Raw genomic sequence first — 22,210 nt, forward strand, 5'->3', positions numbered from 1 at the left:
TTTATTTACTATCACCTTTCTCTCATTCACATCTCGCTCATGCTTTTTTCACGAGCATCCGATGTGCTTGTTTTGTCACTGTGATTTAAAACACAAGCTTTAATGAGAAACACAAACCATCCGAGGATCACGACAACAAATACACTTTATTGGCGAAGACAGTCATTTTTATGTTATAAGAATAATTTGCTAACATTCTCGTTATTTCAGAATGTTCTGTGAGCAAGAGTTAAAGCAACATTCCATTTTAGAATGTTGGAAACCTTATGGCAACGTTCATAAAAACACATCAAATTATAACTTCCAAGTAGAACATTTTAGAAAAAAAAATGTCCTGTGAATGTTACTACAATATTATTTGTTAGTAATGTTGTTTTAAGACTGTTTTCTCTCAACATTATGAAAATGTATGTAAATTTCCATAGTTATAAGAACACAAAGAACGTTTTGTCCTAACATTTATATAACGTAAAAAAATGTTCCTTGTCAGGTGGGTTATTCCTGAAAACGCATGAAAATGCAAGCAAACACATTCATGTGAACCAACACCTGACAAGAGTTTGTATTTGGCGCATGGAAAGTGTCGACTAATAATGACTTTCTCTGCATTTGATGATGGTAGAGCAGAAAAGCTGACAGCTGTGTGAAGGACAGATTGGCCGAGGGCACTTTACTTATTCACAAAGCCCTGAGTGCTGGGGCCGTTCTGACCCCCAGGGGCCCCAGATTTAGCAGGTATTCTGCCACCAACACAAAGAGAGAAAATTGCAGTAATTATCTCAGTTCTCTTGATTGGTTTGGCTGGCTTCAGGTTTCATATAATGCATGAAACATCACCAATGACAGGAGTCATGTAGTTCAGTGTTGACACATTGCAAATAACGAGAGGTATGTAATCAGATTACCTTTGTCAAGTAACTAATAAAGCAATCAATTACTTTATTCCAGATAACGGCAGTTAATTTGTTTCCACAGCGCTTGTGTTGCCATGTTAAGAGAAATCAGAAAGTGCAGGGGTGTTGTGTGTTGAACATGATGTTACTCTGTAGTAGCAACGTTACGTTTGTATTGTTTTGTATTGATTAACGTTAACAAACTACAATGTTGTGTGGGTACGTATGACAGAACTACATCTCCCATCATCCCCTGCGCATGCGTCTTTGCGTCATGCTCGATGGGCGGAGCCTCGGCTTCAGCGAGCATCGCATCGGTCTGCGGGAGGAGCTCCACAAAACACACACAACCGGAGTGGAAAATGTGAACGGAAGGTTCGGGATTGGGAATTACGACAGAAAACCGTCACAAGAGTATCTCTCTGTGGACGCGATATGATTTCTGAGAGAACAGACGCGCTGGAGGTGAGATATTTGTCAGATATTTGCAGCGTTCCGCTGAAGTTCCTCAGTGTGTCGCCGCGTCTGACGCGAGCGACGCGACAAACTAGAACGATCCCAATATGATCAACGCAACGCTTGCGGCACCGACAGCAGGAGCGTTCTGGTGTTGACGCGTCGCGTCGCTCGCTCTCAGAGTCAACGGGATGTTTCAGTCAGAATAGCCGTTAAATAACCGTCACGATTCAAATAACGTTAACGTTAAATGTTTTTAAATTTGAAGAAGAATTTATAATGAAAGGGAACCGGGAACCCGTGTAGTGTGTGTGTGTGTGTGTGTGTGTGTGTGTGTGTGTGTGTGTGTGCGTGCGTGCGTGCGTGTGTGTGTGTCCAGAGTCTTTGTCACCCCTTACTGTAGGTTCGTTGTTTGTTTGAACGGGTTCGGTTTGATGTCGTTTAAAGGTCCGTGTGGAGAGCGCTCTGATTTATCCCGGCTCACAGTGAAACAAAGTTTCCGTTAAAAACTATAGTAACTCACAGTGATTCTTACCACTGTGAAACTCTGGTAACTTATTAGCATTAGCAACTACTGTCATCAAAAAGACTTAAAACAAACTTCCTGTCAAACTCTGTTTTATAGAGCTCGCAGATTAATTTACCGTGATTTTTCAGTAGTAACGTTAGCTGTTGTGTTCAGGCTTTGTTGGCTTTATTATCTGTCGACAGCCATGAATTGACGTTTTTCCATTAGGAAACTGGCTGTGTGTCAAAACCTAGTCAGCATATTTGGGCTATAGTGAATCACCAATATTTTTGGTGCATCACTTGTGAATCAATAACGTTTTGAGGCATCAAAAGATCAACTGTCGATCATCAAATTATTATTGTCAATTACCAATATTTTTGGCGCGTCATTTCTGAATCGAAAGCATTATAAGATTTGTTGTTAACCAGCAGTATTTGTGCAGTGTACAAGTAGTTGTCTCTGACCAGTATTTTTGGGGAAATATTTCTGAGTCAACAACATTTTGGGGCATCCAAGATCCATTGTCAATCAACAATATTATTGGTGATTTTATCGTGTAATTGTCAATGACCATTCGTTTTTAAGGAAACCAAACATTTTGGGAGCGTCAAAGTATCAATCATTGTCAGTCCACAACATTTTAGTAGATCAAATGTAGCTTTTACTCCAAGTCTTTCCTCAGATCCCCAAGAATGCTGCTGACTCACAAGCTGCTTGGATCCTGCACTTATTGAAGTGTTTGTGTTTCTCCTCGCACTTGGCTCAGTATTTGCATATGTTTCAGTGGTTTGTTGCTCTTTTGAATGTTGGCCAAAGTGCTTGCTGCATGCATATTTCATGCCAAACTAAAAACCTATAATGCTTTAGAACTACAATTTAGGTGGTCGGCACCCACTGAGTGTTTTTGCTCAGATTCAGCAAGACCATGTGTTTACAATCTATTTTGCTCATTTATATTGCTGATATTTTTATATGATATATTTAATGATAGTAATGATAATTTAGGAATGGTTGATGATGCAAGTTATTGTGAAGGATTTTGAAGAACATGCATTTGGCCGATGCTTTATGCAAAGTGCGGTACATTGCATTCGGTGCATGCATTTGATCACTTCGAACCCATTCCTTCACAGTTGACTATTAGTGCCATGTTTGAGCAACAAGAGTCCTTGCTGATTGTTTATAAAATGCTATCTATCGAATTTATGATCAAATAAAAGTGCTACACGTAACAGGTTTTGGGGCATTAGAGCATCATTTCAAATCTATTTTTTAAGACATTAATAATCTTTCAGAGGTGGATCAAGTTATTAAATGTTGATGAATGATTATGAAGACAAATGTGTTGCATTTATGTACTTGGCCAGTGCTTTGTCTTGCATTTGATGTATGCTTTTGACCAGTTCATGCATTGAACCCATGACCATTGCATTGCTTCTGCCATGTTTGAGATGATTGTTCTCTATAACGTGTTACAAGTAAATGTTAAAGATGACTGTGTTGTTTGTTTCAGGGTGTTTCATCGGTCCGTTAAAGCTGCATTATGACACTGTGGTCTCAGAGATATGTATGGATTTGACGGAGACCTCGCTGTGTAGGGTCTGAGGATTTAACCCCATCACCTTCAGGGTCCAGTTCTGCTGTCCACTGGTCCTCTGTGTTGATCGAAGGGAGGAAGGGTCACTCAGACTCGTCGTGATGATGAACGGGTGTCTACACAGACGCCCTCTCAGGGTTTGAGCATGCCCGGTAACATCTGAACGCCTCTCGACCCGCAGGACACCGATCATGGCCCAAACCAGCCTGCTGCAGGGCAAACGCTTCTACTGCCGCGAGTGGGTCTTCCACAAGATCCAGCACTGCCTTCAGGAGAAGACCAGCAACCTCAGCGCCCCGGGGACCTCAGAGACGCTCAACCCCGTCAGCGGGGCGGGGAAGGGCGGCTCCTGGGGGGTCCTGCTGGTCGGCGGTCCCGGGAGCGGGAAGACTGCTCTGTGTACGGAGTTACTGTGGCCCAGTTCGGTTCACGGCGTCCAGCGAGGCCTGCATCAGCACTGTCTGGGCTTCCACTTCTGCCGGGCCGAGGACTCGGACACACTGTGTGTGAGCGGCTTCATCCGTGGACTGGTGTCTCAGATTCTGCGGGTCGGGACTCGTGCCGGAGTACGAGGAGAGAGTGAGAGAGCCGGCGGTCCAGAGCGCACTACAGCCGGGAGAGATCGAGAGAAACCCTGCTGAGACGTTCAAGAGGTGAGCAGCATTCCTTCTGCTTCTTTCATTCACAGGTTACAGCTCTGCGCTTTACTGCTTAATTAATGAACTACTAAAATTTAAGCTATTGACTTTATAATCAACTCGATCTATGTATTTTTTCCTAAATATAAAGTATTTTTTTCTTAAAGTATTTACTGAGAGATAAAAAGAGAAATCAAAAATATCTTCTGGAAAAGTCTCAACTCTGTGACAACAAGATCAAATAAGAACTTTGAGCCTGGCTTGATCCAAAGTTCAGATTTTTGTTTGTATGCAAATGTTTGCATATTTATTATTTACATAAATAAACATACCATTTCAAAAAACTGCGATTAATCATCTGGTGGAAGTATGGTGTTATTTATTAGTTAAAATATGTATCCTGTTTTGAATAAATAGTAAAATATTTCTGTCATAATTTGTTAAAGTTAAACCAAATGTTTAATTGTGTCAGTGGTAGTGAAGACCTGACTCTCTGTGTATTGTTTCAAATGAAGAGGTGAAATACTAGAGAGCTCTGGAGATCAGAGAGAGAGAGAGAGAGAGAGCAGAGTCTGAAACACCTCGAGCATCACACGTGCTCATTCCCTGTGAAACTGTGTGTGTGTGTGTTGACGTGACCTCGACTGAAGGTCTCCCCTGCAGCTCATGAGCTCTGCAGTTCTGCTGGATCAGAGAGAAGATCTGTAGATGATTGTAAGAGCTGTGTGTTTGTGATAAAAGACCTCAACATCTGGTTTATTCAGTATCAGTTCTCTCTACTGTTCAGCAGTTAAGCGCCAGTATGTTTCTCAAGAAGTCTCTTCTGCTTTCCAAGGATGCAGTAATTTGATCAATAAAACTGAAATATTTTTACAATTGAAAGCAGCTGTTTTCTGTGTGAATCTTTGTTAACGTGTAATTTATTTCTGTGATGCTCCGCTGTATTTTCAGCATCATTCCTCCAGTCTTCAGTGTCACATGATTTTCAGAAATCATGATAATATGATGATTTACTGCTCAAGAAACATTTCTGATTATTATCAATGTTGAACACAGTTGTGCTGCTCAATATTATAGATGTGTTGTGTAGAGATCTGTAAAGAATATAAAAGTGAAGGACAGTGGGTCTTTGTCATAAATGATGTTGAAAGTGGACAGAATATCTTCAGGTTTGCACTGGGTTTGTCATTACTGATTAAAGTGATTAAACGGTTAGGTTGTGTGTTTGTGTGCTTGGGCGGGTGCAGCTGGTGTTGATTGACCTCAGATGAGGATGTGGTGGTGTTGTGGAAGGAAATGCACTGTGTGATGGTAAACTGAAGCCCAGTGATGAGGTCTGTGCTTGTACCGCAGGCAGGTTAAGTGCTTTCACCACTGATCACTCATTACAGGACAACAACTGATTTCAGATATATGGAAACCTGTGTAATGTGAGGGATCTTGAGCATTGTTCCTGGACAGACGGGGTTTATTGGGGGCTGGTCGTGTGGTGAACTAATGAAGGATGAACAGGGAGGAGCTCAGACCGTCTCTGTCGTTCTCTGAGATGATTCAGCAGACTCTGTGTGTGTGTGTGTGTGTGTGTGTCTCTCTCTGTGTCTCTCTCTCTCTGAGCTGGGAATCTGTGAACGCCTCTCAGGCTGCATTTCCACAGAACAATGATGTAATTGATTATGAGACATGAACGCTGTTTGAATATCAGGGTAATTTAATCAGTGTTTCTTTGGTACGTGATGCGGCACAGATCTCTAGAGTTTCCTGACTCTACTAAATTGACTTATTCACAGTGCAGATTGTTACAGCTTTACATAAGGTCGTGATGTTAATGTTTTATAATATCTTATTATCTTCATGCTTTAGTAGTTGTATTTAGAAGATTAGAGCTGGACAGGAATGTAGTTACATTCATTGACGTGTGTCACTGCTGCAGTTAAATGAATCATGTCTGTGTTGTTCTGATTGACTGCTACCTGACTATCTGCTGTGTTTCTCTGCCCCAGTGCATGCTGGGAGATTCCAGGCCAAGCGCCCACACACGTGCACAAACACACTGTGTGTGTGTGTGAGCGTCGCTCTGTTGATGTGTGTGTGACGTGGGCTGAAAGAGACAGACTGATCTGTGTGTTGTACAGTATTACAGTAACAGAGCAGCTTCATCTCTGCTGGTCGTGTAGAGACAGATGAGATCAGACACGTGCACATTAGTCATGATTTACTGTACTAATATCAGATTTACAAACAACAAAACCTCATCAGCAGCAGTGATGGGGTCCGTTTAACTGAGCTGTTCTACAGATCTTTGATTGCCAAAATATCAAAGGAATTGTTCACATTTCAATAAGAAAGTCTGTTCGTCATTTGTTTGCCACCATTTTTTTTATAATAAAAAAAATAAGTATATATTTGTATGTTGATGTTCTTTTTTTTCTTTTTTATTATTGTAACAATTTATTGAAATGATGTTGTAATGATAATTGTCTTTTAATATTTACATTCTATAAAATTTTCCATGAGAGTATTGCTATTGCTGCTGATATGGCAGTCAATCAGTCAAAAAAACGGCATCGAGAAAAAAATAACTGAATCTGACCAAGTTCATTTGTTTTGCCAGTGTTTTTGTTTTCAAACATGCTGTGTCCGTGTGTGTGTGTGTGTGTGTGTGTGTGTGTCTCAGGTGTGTGCTGCTGCCGCTGCTGGGCTGTAAGGCTCCGTCTCAGGCTCTGTTTGTGTTGGTGGACTCGGTGGACGAGGGATGTTTGACCGGAGACAGAGATCAGAGGTCAGCAAACATCAGCGAGCTGCTGGCCGCTCATCACGAGCTCTTCCCACCGTGGCTTCTCCTCGTCCTCTCGGCACGCCGGCAGAACAAACACATCACCAAACTCTTCACAGGTGACCCACCGCCTCTACCTCAACCTGATCATTTCCTGCTTTACATCACCATCAGATCAAATTTTAGTCCATTTTAGGACTAGTGTTGATTTGAAATCATAGTGTCTCGGAGTGCTAGAGAGTAAAGGCGTTGTTGTGTGTGTCGGAGTTTCTCAGGCCTCCAGCAGGAAATCAGCAGCAGATGTGTGAATATTTCTAATGAGCGGAGAGACAGTGAGCGTGTGTTATGTGAGGACAGATCAGCGCTGCTGTTTGATTTGGCCGTACAGATTCAGTCTGAAAGAAAACACATCATTGACAGAGTATGTTAAATCTTTTGTGTCATTCTCCTGCTCTGACGTTTCTACAAACTCTTAGCTTTTTATTCATTTCAGTACCACTCTATTCTTTCTTTCTTTCTGTGGGAAATTAATCTCAAACGTTGCATATGTTTTTAATTTTTTTATATATTTTAACTTGGATTTCAACTGTTGAATTTGGCATAGCAGTACAAAAACAAACACTTTCTCAAATTGTCTTTCACCAAAACCGTCTTGATTTAGTTTACGTTGGCACTTATTTTGAGCATCTTTTGGCTTGTTGTTTTGGGCTTTGCTCATAAAGTGTTCCAGAATATGAAGCTATTAACATGGGAAGGCTCGGGTTGTGTTAGTTTGGTTTTATTTGCAATAGAAAGAAAGCATTTGGATATTTGTTCTGGTTTGCTAGTTTTTTTCCTAAAACTATCTGCCAGCAGGAATGAGTCAACATGAATCATTTTTCCCTGTGATTTTCCTGCACCACTGAAATATGTGATTTAAAGCATTGGTGGACTCAAATATGAAAATTGTGTTGAGAATGTGCTCACCCTCAGTTCATCTGAGATCAGGATGAGTGTGTTTCTTCATCAGGTTTGGAGAAGTGTAGCATAGAAATGTGAGAGACACAGCAGATGCACTTTTTCTCTGGAGGAAGTGTTATTATGGATTATAGACGGAGTTAAAAACGTCTTAATGCTGGATTTGTTTCATCTTTTGTCGTCTTGTTTAATCGTGTGTGTGTGTGTGTGTGTGTGGTGGCTCACAGTAAACATCCGTGACTATAACACTGCTACTCCACTGTCTGCTAATGAAAGACTGCTGGGGGTAAATGATAATATTAGTTAATAACATCACAGAAATAAATCAGACATGTTTCCAGTTATGTAGTGACAGGCGAGTGTTTCTGAAAGCGTTGTGTAAGAGTGCGTCTCTGCTCTTCATCCCAGTGTTCAGAGTCTGATTGAGACGCTGTGTTGTGTGAGTCGGGTCAGATGTCTATTCATTAACACGTCTGACCGTTAGCGCTGTTTGGGTGTGAGGGGCCGATCCCTGTGACCTCTGTGCTGTGCCCATGACGACGGGGGCTCAGGGGTCAAAGGCTAATCTGTGGGAAACAGTGCAGAACTGTCATATGTCGCTCTGCTGCCGGTGTAAATGAGTTTGAAGAGTGGTTGACACAATAACAACATCTCATTTAAGCTGAAAACCAATGAAATGAGCTGTTCTTAATACAAATGTAAATCCCTGATCAGAAGCTAATATACTCACAGTGTGTTAATGACTGCTAACATTGTTCAGCGTTTCACACACATCACAGTGATGAAGCACAAACACATACAGTGGTGTTCAGCAGATCTGTTATTTAACGTTATTTAATCATCTGTTTTCTGAGTGAATCTGTGTTAAAGTGTAATGTATTTCTGTGATGCTCCGCTGTATTTTCAGCATGATTCCTCCAGTCTTCAGTGTCACATGATCTTCAGAAATCATGATAATATGATGATTTACTGCTCAGTTTGTATAAGCTGTTATTGGTACTGTGTGTGTGTGTGTGTGTGTGTGTCTAGAAACACTAAAAAGGGCACTTCAGAACAAAAAGGTTGCTGACTGTAAAATGCTTTGAATATTAATGGTTCATTTTCCCCTCTCAGTTCTGGGAATCACCACAGATCAGAAAGAAAAACACACACACACACACACACACACACACACACACACACAGGCCCCTTGTCCACAGGTGAACTCTATATCTGCTCCCTGAGAGTCTCCACAATCTTCAGGTTTCCTTCTCCTGGAGTCTCTCTCTGTCTCTTTCTGTGTTATGTTGTTGTTGGTGACAGGCCAGACTCCCCAGCGTGATGTCCAGGAGTTTGTGTGTGCGCGATCATATCCCATCATGCTCTAGACTGCTGATTCTGCCTAGAAATGCAGTCCCTTTAAAAACGGCATCAAAACCGCACCCTCCGTCTTCTGTCCATCTCTCCAGAGAGAAACGCCGCACACATTAACCTTGAGCTGAAGAAGAGAGATGTCTGGTGTCTCATCCTGATCCTTGAGCCGTCAGCCGACTGATGATGTTTATAAAGTAATATTATAAAGTAATAATGTTTCACTAGTTTTAAACTCAGACCAGTGAAATCAGACGCATTTTTCATCTGTAATTTGATCAATACTCCATATAACGTAATTTGTACTTAACTGTAGCTGTATGCAGTGAGACGTAAAGTTAGAGTAAAATAACCAGTGCACTATTAAACTAGAGTATCATTGCATCTATCTCAACAATAGAGCAACAGTCTCTCGTCTGAGTCTGCCGCAGAGAACATGTCTGAACGTGATCTGATGTGTGTATATAATGATTTCAGTTCTCTATCTCTGACTCAACACTCGTGTGTAATCTGAACACTGGATTCGGATCAGAACACACACACTTGAGCTCTGGGCGGCTCGCGTTTGGGAAGTTTGCTGATTCAAGTGTATTTTAGGAAACTTTGCTCGACTGGCGTAATTACAAACGCGGAGCAGCGGACGCTTGCATGTTTTCGGGCGGCTGAGGGCGAGCGATGTTTCATTCATGCAGAGCCCTCACCGCATGTACAGAGCGAGAGTTAAAATAGCAAGTAATCAAGCCACACATGTGCCTGGGGTTTAGGGTTTCTGTGCCGCTTCAGCATCGGACGGGAACGTCTCTATTTCAGACGGACTGGAAAGACCACATCAACAGAAACACCCTCTTAACTCAGACACAGGCCTGCAACCGGTAACTAATCTAACAATGATCTTCTGTAATGTTCATGTCAGCTCTGCTCAGATTTAATGCAGTTTGTTAGAAACTGGATGATTCTCTTAAAATGCTTAGGATTTGGGATCTTGGCAAATCTGAGCACGGTTTGAGACATTATTGAGACTACAGAGAGACTTTTATTTCAGGAGAAGCGGGAGACTTGAGCGAAAGTTTCCTCTCACCGCAGACAGTGGAGGAGATCTGGTTTGTGAAATCTCTTTCCTGTGGGAACACAAGCGGAGTGAATCCGTGCATGTGAAGTTCACACAGCCACTCCTTCTGTAAGCACACCTGTCCGTCGCTCTATCGCATGATTGATGAATTCATTTATGGTGGAAGATCCAGTTTCCTCCCAAACAGACAAGACGAGACAAAATGTGATCTGTTAAAGTAGATCTGTGTGAATACAGCCTGTTAAACCTGCTGCTGTCATCAACAATAACAAACATCCCTGACTGCCCTTGGAAAAACATTACATGCTTAATTCATATCGATACACGCCACCGCTGAAATAATCTGCTGTATTCAACTGGGGAAGTTAAACTACTACCAAATAATGTTACTACTACATTACATAGGTCATACTAATATATTATTTGATCTCATTATCAGACATCATTTGTGTTGATTAAATATTTAGTGAAATAAAGGAGCAGGGTATTTTCTCTAATAAGAGTTTGGTGAAAAATGTTAAATAATTTGGAATAGAAAGATATGAGAGAAAAAACGTCTTCAAATATTATCACAGTGCAATTATGTGAGGAAAAAACCTTTTTTAATAAATGTATAAATTGAATTTATAGCCAAATCTATACTTGAACTTTTCGTTTATTGCTTGCAATGTTTCTTCCTCTTAATTACCTTATATTTCCATATACGTTTTAAAGCTATATTATAATCCCTAACATAAAATTATTTTAATTCATTTTTAATAAATGACAATTATAATTGAGTATCATTTGATTTATAACATTCATCATTCAGTGAATATGATGTGCAGAGTTACTCATTCAATAATAATAAAACAAATGTTTTTGATTGATTTAAAATTTGATCATGGCTCCCAGAATCTAATCAGATCCAACCCCATGTAGCATATTTAAAAAATATAAAGCATATTAATCATATGATGTGATATAGTATTTTTAAGAATGGGGAGAATAAGAATAATTTGGAACAGAATCAGGGTTTCTTCATTAGAAACATGAAAACAGGGTCCTCTCAGGGTTTCTTCGAAAGTACATGTGTCTGTGAGGATACTGAAACAGTGGAAGAGGTTTAGATGGCTCCAGGTTTTTTTTAAAAGACTAAAAAGATGACTGCTTGAAATGCCTCCAGTATTTACTAGACAGTTTTTTGTCATCTGTAATCTAAAGCCGGTGAATTCTTTAACCAGTGGCGGCTTTCCAAACCCAACATCCCTTCAACCCACTTAAACAGATGAGTTAGTTACGTGCTGGACCTGCCGGCCAAATAACATATTTGGGTCATCTGTTCCTTTGCCCCACTTTTAGTCCCCCAACAAGGCCCCTTCCTCTTTCAGCCGTTCTATTTCCTTCATCTGGAGTCACACACAGGCTGAAGGCTTGGAGACTGTTGTGTGTTGTAAAGGCAGGGTGAAGGTCTGGATCAGTTAGTTCACTAATGACAAAAACAAGCTTTAGATTCACCAGGGCTCAAAGAGAGAACATGGGCTGTAAACTGCACTACATGCTAGTGGCCATTCTGACTTCATTTAAAGCTTTTTAAGGTGAACTGGAGTGTAATGTTATGCAATAGAGCGCAACAGTCAGGTTCTGGAAGTAAAAAATGTCATTCGGTTTCTTCAGAGAGATTGATTTTTTAACACTTACAGATAAATCTTCAAAGACAGACGTGTTAATAGAGGATGTTAATCTAATGTGCTTTTGTTGAACCTTTCTGTTCACATTAATTCAATGTATTTTTTAAGGAACCGTGTTTAATAGTAGAATAGGGATTGTAGTACTTCCCTCACTAAAGTCTTGTTCTTATTGATCACACGTTTATCTTATTGTTCGATTTGCATTTACTTCAAATAATAGTTTGTAATGTTATGATTGTTATCTTAGCTGGTTGGCTTGGTTCATGGCTTATTTAAGACTTTTTAAAAATCCATATGGGAAAATTACTTCCAGAACCAACATAGCTGAAATGTGGGTGGGCTCTAATGAACTCTATAACTGGATATTAAAGGCCCACGGTATGACGGATTAGAGGAAAAAAGATGGCATGAAGGTGGGATGATTGTCCACAGGTGTGCCTCTGTTGTCATTCATGCCCCGGTTTAGATTTCACACTGGTTTTATTTGGGAAACCTCAGCTGTTGATGGCTGCCTCGGGCCTTCAGCACCAAAGACAAAGAAAATAACTCCTGAGTCCTTTCAGAAAGATGGAGGTTATATAATCTCATTCAAAGGGGTTTTGTGAACTTTTTAAACTCAGCCAGGAAAGATGTAATCTGTATTCTGTTTTTGTGTTGCTGGTTTGCCTTTCTGAAGGATTGAAACACTTTTCTGGGGCTTGAAAAAGAATATTGTATTTACTTGGGATTGTTGTAAACGCTCCTTTAAGAGGGGAAGAAGGCCTATTTTTATCTTCTTTCCCATAGAAATTGGACTCATATAGACTGTGTGAATTAGCAACCAATTAAATGATATGGAAAATGAATGTTTTGCTGCTCTCCCACCAGTGGGGCTACAGAGAGATTGAGACATATGTGAACGACCTTAGAGGAGTTCATGTTTTTTCCTTTCCTTTGACCTCGGCGCATCTTGAGTCCATGAGAACTGTAAATAAAATCTGTGCATAAAATGCTTGATATGATATGATAAGCTGTTGAACATGCATGCCGATCCCAAATAACTATGGAATTCACACTTATCTGAATCAGAATGCCTTGACATCTGTTGGCATGAGTACTTGTTTGTAAAACCCTTGGTTCAGCCTTGTTTAATTTGAAGAAGTATTTTTACAGTTTATGTGAAACTCTCGAGTGTGCTTCATACTTTGTGAAGTTGCAGATGTGACCTAGTTCTGCCACAGGAATCATTACACGTCTTGTTTTGTTTTCCAGAGAAAACAAAGCAAATTCCAATCATCCTTTCTGCAGGAAAACTGCCTTTATCTGTCACTGCTGGTCTTGAGTTTTGTATATTGTGCATGAAGATCTGTGTGTGTGTGTGTGTGTGTGTGTGTGTGTGTGTGTGTGTGTGTGTGTGTGTGTGTTTGCAATGCTGCTGATACAGTTGAGTGCATAAGTTTACCTTCCTCATGTGGCATCTGTAAGATGTTTAACATTTAAAAATAACACATTTTGTTTTTTATTTAGTTTTGGCTTGATGAAGCTGTTTCACATAACAGACATTCCACAAAGCAAAAGAACAACTGAATGAACATAAATGGTCCTGTCTTGAGTACAGAAGCTGCCACTGTTCTTTAGAAAAAAAACACATTTTGAGCTTTTCACAACTGAGGGAGACGCACACACATTTTTTTTTTGTTTGTTTCTTCATAGAAAAACCTCAGTGTGACCAAATGTAACACTAGCAATCTTCTGTACAGACTTCAGGCCAAACTAATCACCTTTTGTCTCTGTCCTACTTTTAGGATTCAGAAAGATCAGCCTAGACGACCTACGGAAGGCCTACATCGTAAAAGATGTGCAGCAATACATCCTCCACCGCCTAGACCAGGAGGAAGCCCTGCGACAACACCTTACCAAGGAGACAGCAGAGATGCTGAACCAGCTTCACATCAAGAGCAGCGGCTGCTTCCTGTACCTTGAGCGAGTTCTTGACGGAGTGGTTGAGAACTTCATCATGCTGCGCGAGATCCGAGACATCCCGGGGACACTGAATGGACTCTACCTTTGGCTCTGCCAGAGACTGTTTGTCAGGAAGCAGTTCGCCAAAGTCCAGCCCATCCTTAATGTGATTCTGGCTGCCTGCAGGCCCCTGACTGTCAGGGAGCTCTATCATGCAGTCTGGACTAAAAACATGGCTTTGACGATGGAGGATTTTCAGAAGAAGATGGACATTCTTTCCAAGTTGCTTATTGATGGACTTGGCAGTTCTAAGATCTTATTTCACTACAGCTTTGCTGAATGGCTCCTGGATGTTAAACACTGCACACAAAAATACCTTTGCAATGCAGCAGAAGGACATCGAATGATGGCCATGAGTTACACTTGCAGAGCAAAACAGCTTAAACCTCTGGAGGTGCAGGAGTTTGCCTATCACCTGATCAACTCGAACCTGCAGATCGAGCCCTTTAATCTCGCCCTTTGGATGGTGTGGAATGGCACCCCTGCTAAAGACTCCCTGTCCACTTCAATCCCAAAAGAACAGGAGGTACTCCAACTACTGGTCAAAGCTGGGGCTCACGTCAGCAATGAAGATGACCACGCTTCATGCATTTTGCAACAGGCCTTGGAACGTGAGGACTCAATTCGAACTCTACTAGATAACGGCGCTTCTGTTAATCAAACTGACTCCAATGGGAGAACTCTTTTAGCCAATGCTGCCTACAGTGGAAATCTGGACGTTGTGAACCTTCTTATATGCAGAAGAGCCAACATGGAGTTGGAGGACAGCCATGGACAGACAGCACTTACTCTGGCAGCTAGACAAGGCCACACTAAGGTGGTCAACTGTCTCATCGGGTGTGATGCTAACATCAATCACACAGACCATGACGGCTGGACCGCCCTTAGGTCTGCAGCCTGGGGAGGTCACTCGGAAGTTGTTTCTGCACTCCTGTATGCAGGTGCTAAAGTGGACTGCGCAGATGCTGACAGTAGGACTGCCCTGAGAGCTGCCGCTTGGGGAGGTCATGAAGATATTGTCCTCAACCTCCTTCAGCATGGAGCTGAAGTCAACAAGGCAGATAATGAAGGACGGACAGCATTGATTGCTGCAGCATACATGGGCCACAGAGAAATTGTGGAGCATCTGTTGGATCATGGAGCTGAGGTCAACCATGAGGATGTGGATGGCAGGACGGCGCTCTCCGTCGCTGCTCTTTGTGTGCCTGCCAGCAAAGGCCACGGTGCGGTCGTGAGCCTGCTAATCGACCGTGGAGCTGAGGTGGACCACTGTGACAAAGACTGCATGACCCCGCTTCTGGTGGCTGCCTACGAAGGCCATGTGGATGTGGTTGATCTGCTTCTAGAAGGAGGAGCGGATGTTGATCACACTGATAATAATGGTAGAACGCCTTTGCTTGCTGCAGCATCTATGGGACACGCTTCAGTGGTCAACACTCTGCTTTTCTGGGGTGCAGCAGTGGACAGTATCGACAGTGAAGGCAGGACGGTGCTGAGCATTGCCTCCGCACAGGGGAACGTGGAGGTTGTACGAACTCTGCTGGACAGAGGACTGGATGAAAACCACAGAGACGACGCAGGCTGGACACCACTGCACATGGCCTCTTTTGAGGGACACAGACAAGTTTGTGATGCTCTTATTGAACAAGGTGCCCGCTGCACAGAGGTTGACAATGATGGACGTATCCCTTTGATTCTGTCTGCTCAAGAGGGTCATTACGACTGTGTGCACATCTTGCTGGAGAACCACTCATGTATTGACCAGCGAGGGTACGATGGGAGAAATGCTCTTCGAGTTTCAGCACTAGAAGGACACAGAGACATTGTGGAGTTGTTGTTGAGCCACGGGGCGGAAATTGACTTCAAAGATGCAGACGGTCGCCCAACTCTTTACATCCTGGCACTTGAGAATCAGCTAGCCATGGCGGAGTACTTCCTCGAAAACAGAGCCAATGTTGAGGCCAGTGATTTGGAAGGAAGAACTGCCTTGCATGTGTCTTGTTGGCAAGGACATGTAGAGATGGTCAGGTTACTAATCAACTTCCATGCGGATGTGAACTCATGTGATAAAGAGAAACGCTCGGCCCTCCAGTCCGCAGCTTGGCAGGGTCACATAAAGATTGTTAAAATCTTGATTGACAATGGCACCATTGTAGACCACACATGCAACCAGGGTGCTACAGCTCTGGGTATCGCCGCTCAAGAGGGGCACATTGATGCGGTTCAGACTCTTCTAGAGCATGGTGCAGATCCGAATCATGCTGATCAGTTTGGACGCACTGCCATGAGAGTGGCAGCCAAGGGTGGTCACACCCCTATAATAAAACTCTTGGAGAAATACGGCTCCATGAGTATCAATGGCTGCAACCCGTCTCCCGTTCACACCATGGAGCAGCAAACACCTGCTTCGGTTGCTGGGAAAGTACAGTCACTCACTATAAAGTCCAGCAGCTCTGGAAGCACAGGAGCTGGTGATGTGCATTCAGCAGGGCGAGGACAATCCAACGGACCTGTTCATGCTTTCAGCTCACCGTCTGAGTCTCCAGACTCAACAGTGGACCGGCAGAAGTCCTCCCTCTCCAATAACTCTCTCAAAAGTTCAAAGAACTCTTCCTTGAGGACCACCTCATCTACTGCGACTGCCCAAACTGTCCCCATTGACAGCGTCCATGCCCTTTCTTTTATTGAACAGATTCAGCAACATTCACTGCCTCGCAGTCGCAGTCGTCAATCAATCGCTTCTCCCTCCTCCACCACCAAGTCCATCGGCACCCAGCCTGGCTCTCCAACCAGCGAGTATGATTGGAGCCAGCTGAAGCCAGGCCTCAAGTCCACCAAAGCGTCTAAGAATGGTCAAAACTGTTCAAGCAAAGGAATATCTGGTGAGAAGAAGAAGAAGAGCAAAAATGACTCCTATTCACAGAACCAGTTTCTTGAGTACGAACTGACCCAGTTTGATAAAAAGCTTGTGCTCAGTAAGCCAGTGTCCAAAGATCTTCAATGTAAGATGGGAAGATCTAGCACTCTGGATTCTGTCCAATCGCAGGAGCAGTTCTACATTCAGCCCCAGAGCTGTGCAGAGAAGAAGAGGAATGGTATTATGACCAACCCCAACTTCCACCTACAGGGAAACCAGGTTTTTCTTGGGAGAGTTTCAGTCCCCAGAACTGTTACCAACAGGGGCCACCAGGACCTTCTGGACAGTTACCCAATTGGGGAGACGGAAGTAAGCCTGAAACAAGCCCTACAGCTCCAAATTGAAGGATCAGACTCTGGGTTAAACTGCAAAAAAGAGACACCATTATAACTGGTGAGTATATGACATTTAAAGATTATTTTGTGGCTGAAATCACGTTTTTTAACTTCCATTCACAATATAATCAGTATATATATATATATATATATATATATATATATATATATATATATATATACTTGGTCTGAAATGTTTAAGAACCACTATCAGTAAATTTTCAAATCTGACCCAAGTAGTTTTGATGCCGTTTCAGATGTCCCAATTCATCCTTCAGAAAGAGACGAAGCGAATGCTTTCATCTGCAAAAGAACTGAAACCATTTTCCACACTTCTCTGTGGAAGGTCTCAAGAAGAAAAGGAACGTGAGAGAAACCGAAGAGGGATTATCGACCAACGGTGATGCAAACTCATACACGTGTCTGTCGATGCTCCAGCCTTCTTGTGGTCACCATGATGCACACAGACGCTTTTATTTAATGCATTAATATTTAATAGGCAGTGGATGCACTTTCTTCCTTTTTTTTTGGCCTTTTAATGCTTTGTTTGTTTGCTTCTCAGAGTTTATTTAAAAAAAAACAAATGTACATGTTTCTGTTAGTTTTATCTTGACCTGCATAAGTGCAACTGACAGCAATGTGCCGCTGGAGTACGTTGTTTTTTTTTTTTTGACAGATATCACAAACTCTCAAAATCTTTAAATCTCTTAAAGTCTCCATTAGTCCTTCGGTGCACTCATAAGATCACAAAACCAGTCTTAAGTTTACTCTTCGCACATATTTATTACAGAGTAAAAGCCGCTTCTGTGTGTGCTGTATTTGCTTAAATCATGGTGCTATGTTTTGGCTTTGCCTATTATATATTTTTTATTATTATTTCGAAACCACAAACGTCTTACTCTGGCATTTTAACTCATTTAATTATGTTTGTAGCATTATTGATGCCCTTAAAGAAGAATAACTCTGGCTTTAACGTACTTCATTATTTAGTCCCTGTGGGACCTGTCTTTTATTTGTTTGTGTTTTCTTTTATTTTCATAAATGCATATTTAAACAAATGGCGGTGTATCTTCAGAGTTTGGTGCTAAATGCAGAGTTCTCAGCGACTGAAGGCATCCTAGTTTGCACAGCGGTGAGAAAGCGGCAGGCGACGTCAGGGACTTCTGATGATAAGGTCAGCGAAAGGTCATTGGGATTTTTACTCATGTCAAGCAGCAAACCGCAGTAATATTTGGATTTCAGGACAGGGTTTGAAATCTATACTCCTCAAGCCAAAGTTAAAACACAAAAAAGCCCACGGTCTTGTGAAGCCGGATCTCGTGTCTCTGAGGGAGGGAGAACGGGGCGGGTGTCGAGTGGATTTCAGACATCTGTTTGCTATGAGACCAGACTCTCAGGAAGACCATATTGGGTTTAACTGCTTCAAAAAGCTTGTTCTCTGTAGAATTACAGAAAGACACTTTACTAAGCCTTGTACAAGGACAGACAGAGAATGAGCTTTTTAAGATGAAGATGAACCCTGGACAGTATTCAGAAATCTCAAGCCATCTGTTTTACTGAGGAGTGTTTTCTTTCTTCAAGCATGGAGTTCATTGCAAGAGAAGTTTGATTGTAAATAGCAGACAGTGTACATTGAAAACTTTCCTATTTTGAATTTAATTCCCTGTATTATATTGAGCTGAGTTTTCTGACATTAAAGTGCTTAATAAACATATATGCTTTTCTGCCAAAGCAATTCATTAAGTGTTTCTTCTTCATTTGTGGTGTCGATCGTGGCTATTGTTGTTGCTCTTGCTGATTTAACAAAACCCACAAACTTGCACTGAAGAAGGGACTCGAGCAGCATGGAAACACCCCGAGACAGAGAGGTGAGCAGCATGCATGTTGTCTTTACAAATATCAAATCTACTTTAGATTAAGGCAAGACAAGACAGGCAAACCCGTTGATTTTTCAATACACTTTGAGTTTTTGTCTTATTTAGCTTCAGTAACATCAGTTGCTTCAGACTGGTGGAAACAAAACGTCCAAAACACATTTGAAGTGTTTGTTTTATTTCACTTATTCTGTTTGCGTCTGTAGATTTCAGAAGTGTGTTTCTCCACTTCAGCAGCACTTACATACACCAGAGATGTTTTTACCCCGTATCTGAAGACTGGATCTCTCTCAGAAAGGAGCCAGCGATATCTGACAGCTTTCACACATGAAATATCTTGTGTTTTCAGAGTCCGGGTGATAAGACGGAGAAAAGCTGGTTGTGCGTCCAGTTCTTCATGCCACTAGGTGAAGTGTGACAATCACACACGCATCCAAACAAACACTGAGAGCACTGACCGTCACTGGAAATATGTTTCAGGATTTTTGCACGTCATGGTATTATGGATTTTTTATTTATATTGCACAATGTCTAAGATTTTCATTCATGCATTGAAAAAGAAGGGGACAGTGGTTTTCAAAAAAATTGCTTTGCTTTAAATAGCTTTGTGTAGGCAGCATAGCTCTCAAAATGTAATTCAGACCAGGTTTGACATCACCAAAGAACAAGCGTTGTTTGACAGTCGACACATCTTTAATTGAACCTGCATCATCAGGTTAGATTTTCAGTGAATAACTCTTTTTATCTTTCTGACAGAAAACTGTATGATCTATAATACTTGGAATAGAGCACAAGACTCGTACTAAATACTTGTATAGTGCTTTTTCTAAACTATTGGAGGGTTGGAAACTGGGACAATATTTGGACAAGTTTTGTACATGTACTTGAGTATCTAAAGTCGTTCTAAAAAAAAATGTGTGTGTTTCTGGGTGGACTGCCACTTTAAGGGTTTGTAGAAAGCATACAGCTCTTGAGGAATCTGACGAGCAGCAGCAGACTCTGGTGTTACTCCAGCTCTCCTCAGTCTTTCCATGGTTTGTCCTGCGGTGAGCGCCGTAATTACACAGCCGCCTCTGAGCTGCACGTGGCAGTCGTAGGTTCGAGGGGCTGCAGATCAAACCTCAAACTTTTAACCGAGTCATGTCGAAATGTTTCCTGTTACGCTGACCCGACAGATTTATAGACTACGTGATGCTGAGCCACGTAACAAACCGCTGCAGAAACCTCTCGACCCGCATCCATTCAGATTTACTGAAGAGCAGGATCTTTTTCACTCACTGTTGTCTGTCTGGTGGTTATCTTGAGATAAAATATCTCTGTTAGCTGAAAAAGATAAATGTTTAACTATATAATTTGATACTCCAAATAAAATACATTTTTACTGAAATAAAATATAGTAACAAATAAAAAAGTTTTTATTTTTATATTATTAAAGTTATATTTATTATTGTGTTTAATTTTTATAGTTATATATTTTCGCGATTTTATTTATTACTATTTCATTTATTTTTATTTATTATCATTAGTTTATTTATTTATTACTAATTGATGCACTAAAATAACTGAAACTAAAATAAAAATGTTTTTATAAAAACTAGACATAAAAAAACTAATAGGTTATAAAAATACACAACAAAATGACAAAAACTTTAACTAAAATTTAAATGAAAACAAAACATAAAAATAAAATACTAATTCAAAATATTAATCAAAACAATAACAGCATCTGAATAATACTTAAATATTGCTGTAACTGAAATAAGTTCACGTTGAAATTACTAGTAGGAAATAAAATAACTGAACTACACAAATATCAAGGAACATAAATCGTTAAATATAGAACGAAAAACAAAAAATTTATACAAATGACAAAAGCACAGAAATCAGTAGAAATGAAAATGAAACCTAAAATAGAAAAATATGAATAGTATATAAATTATTCTAAAATAACACTGATTAAAGGCTTATAACGTGGTTTATTTCCAAATGTGTTTCACTCGAAACATGATTTCAGTAAATTAATATACATTTTATAATATACAAATAAAATACATTTATTGTTTCCTTAAACAGCCATAGAGTTAAACAACATTGACAAAAACATCTCTATTTGCTCATCTGCACAGCTCTGGTCTTCATGGACGGATGGAGAGAAACGAATTCAGTAATCAGTAAAACTGTCAGCAGTAACGGTCAGATAGACACCTCAACAGCTGTGTGTGTGTGTGAGAGAGAGAGAGTGTGTGTGTGAGAGAGAGACAGAGAGAGTGTGTGTGTGTGTGTGTGTGTGTGTGCGCTTGCTGTGGCAGTGTTTTGGATGCATTGCAAGGATTTCTTGAGGTCTGTGTGTGAGCATGTGTTCAGAGTTTATCTGAGGACACGTCTCTACTGTCGGCGAATTATAGTCTCATGCAGCAGAACTTACAGTTACTGGAACTTCCTGTAGACGCACACACACACACACACACACACACACACAGTCTGTTAGAAAGCCTGAGACACAAAGGTGGGTGTGTTTAAGCTTCCTGATGCTTTTAAGCGTCTCTTGATTGTGCTGCTGGGAGATGGGGAGACTATTAGTGTGTGTGTGTGTGTGTGTGTGTGTGTGTGTGTGTGTGTGTGTGTGTGTGTGTGTGTGTGTGTGTGTGTGTGAATACCCAAGTTTGACCCAGTAGAGCTCTGAATAATGTATAGATGGCATGATGTCGTGTGCTCATGTGACTTTAACCTCCTTTAGCTTCACATCTGCAGACCAACAGTATTGTGCAAAAAGATCTGTCATCTTGCAAGTCTGAATTCTGATTTTAATTAACATGAATTTTTAATTATCATTTGAATTAAAGGAAGAGGAATTAACAGTTAAGAGAAATCCATTTAAATTTAAATTCTAATTCTCTTTCCTTGAATTGAATTCAAATTGAAATACTGCATTGTGTTTTCCTGCTTAATTCAGATTCAGTTCTGAGAAATACTGAAATGTATTGTGTATCTGATCGTGTTTGCATCGTCTGATCTCTGTGGAGTGTGAATGTTTCCAGACTAAAGACAGAAACACCTGCCGGTCGAACACATCCGCATCCGTCTGTCTGCACTCGTTATTGTAATCGTTATGAGCTAAGACTGACTCTGGTCAGAGGTCACACACGGGTCAGAGGTCACGCAGGGGGCA

At 41.1% G+C, this 22,210-nt stretch overlaps 1 pseudogene; it reads left to right on the forward strand.

The window, feature by feature from the left end:
* Positions 1 to 1,182: 1,182 nt before the first annotated feature.
* LOC113082831 (ankyrin repeat domain-containing protein 50-like) lies at positions 1,183 to 18,906 on the forward strand (annotated as a pseudogene).
* Positions 18,907 to 22,210: the final 3,304 nt, after the last annotated feature.

The sequence above is a fragment of the Carassius auratus genome, unplaced genomic scaffold, assembly GCF_003368295.1.
Source record: "Carassius auratus strain Wakin unplaced genomic scaffold, ASM336829v1 scaf_tig00036995, whole genome shotgun sequence".
NCBI lineage: Eukaryota > Metazoa > Chordata > Actinopteri > Cypriniformes > Cyprinidae > Carassius > Carassius auratus.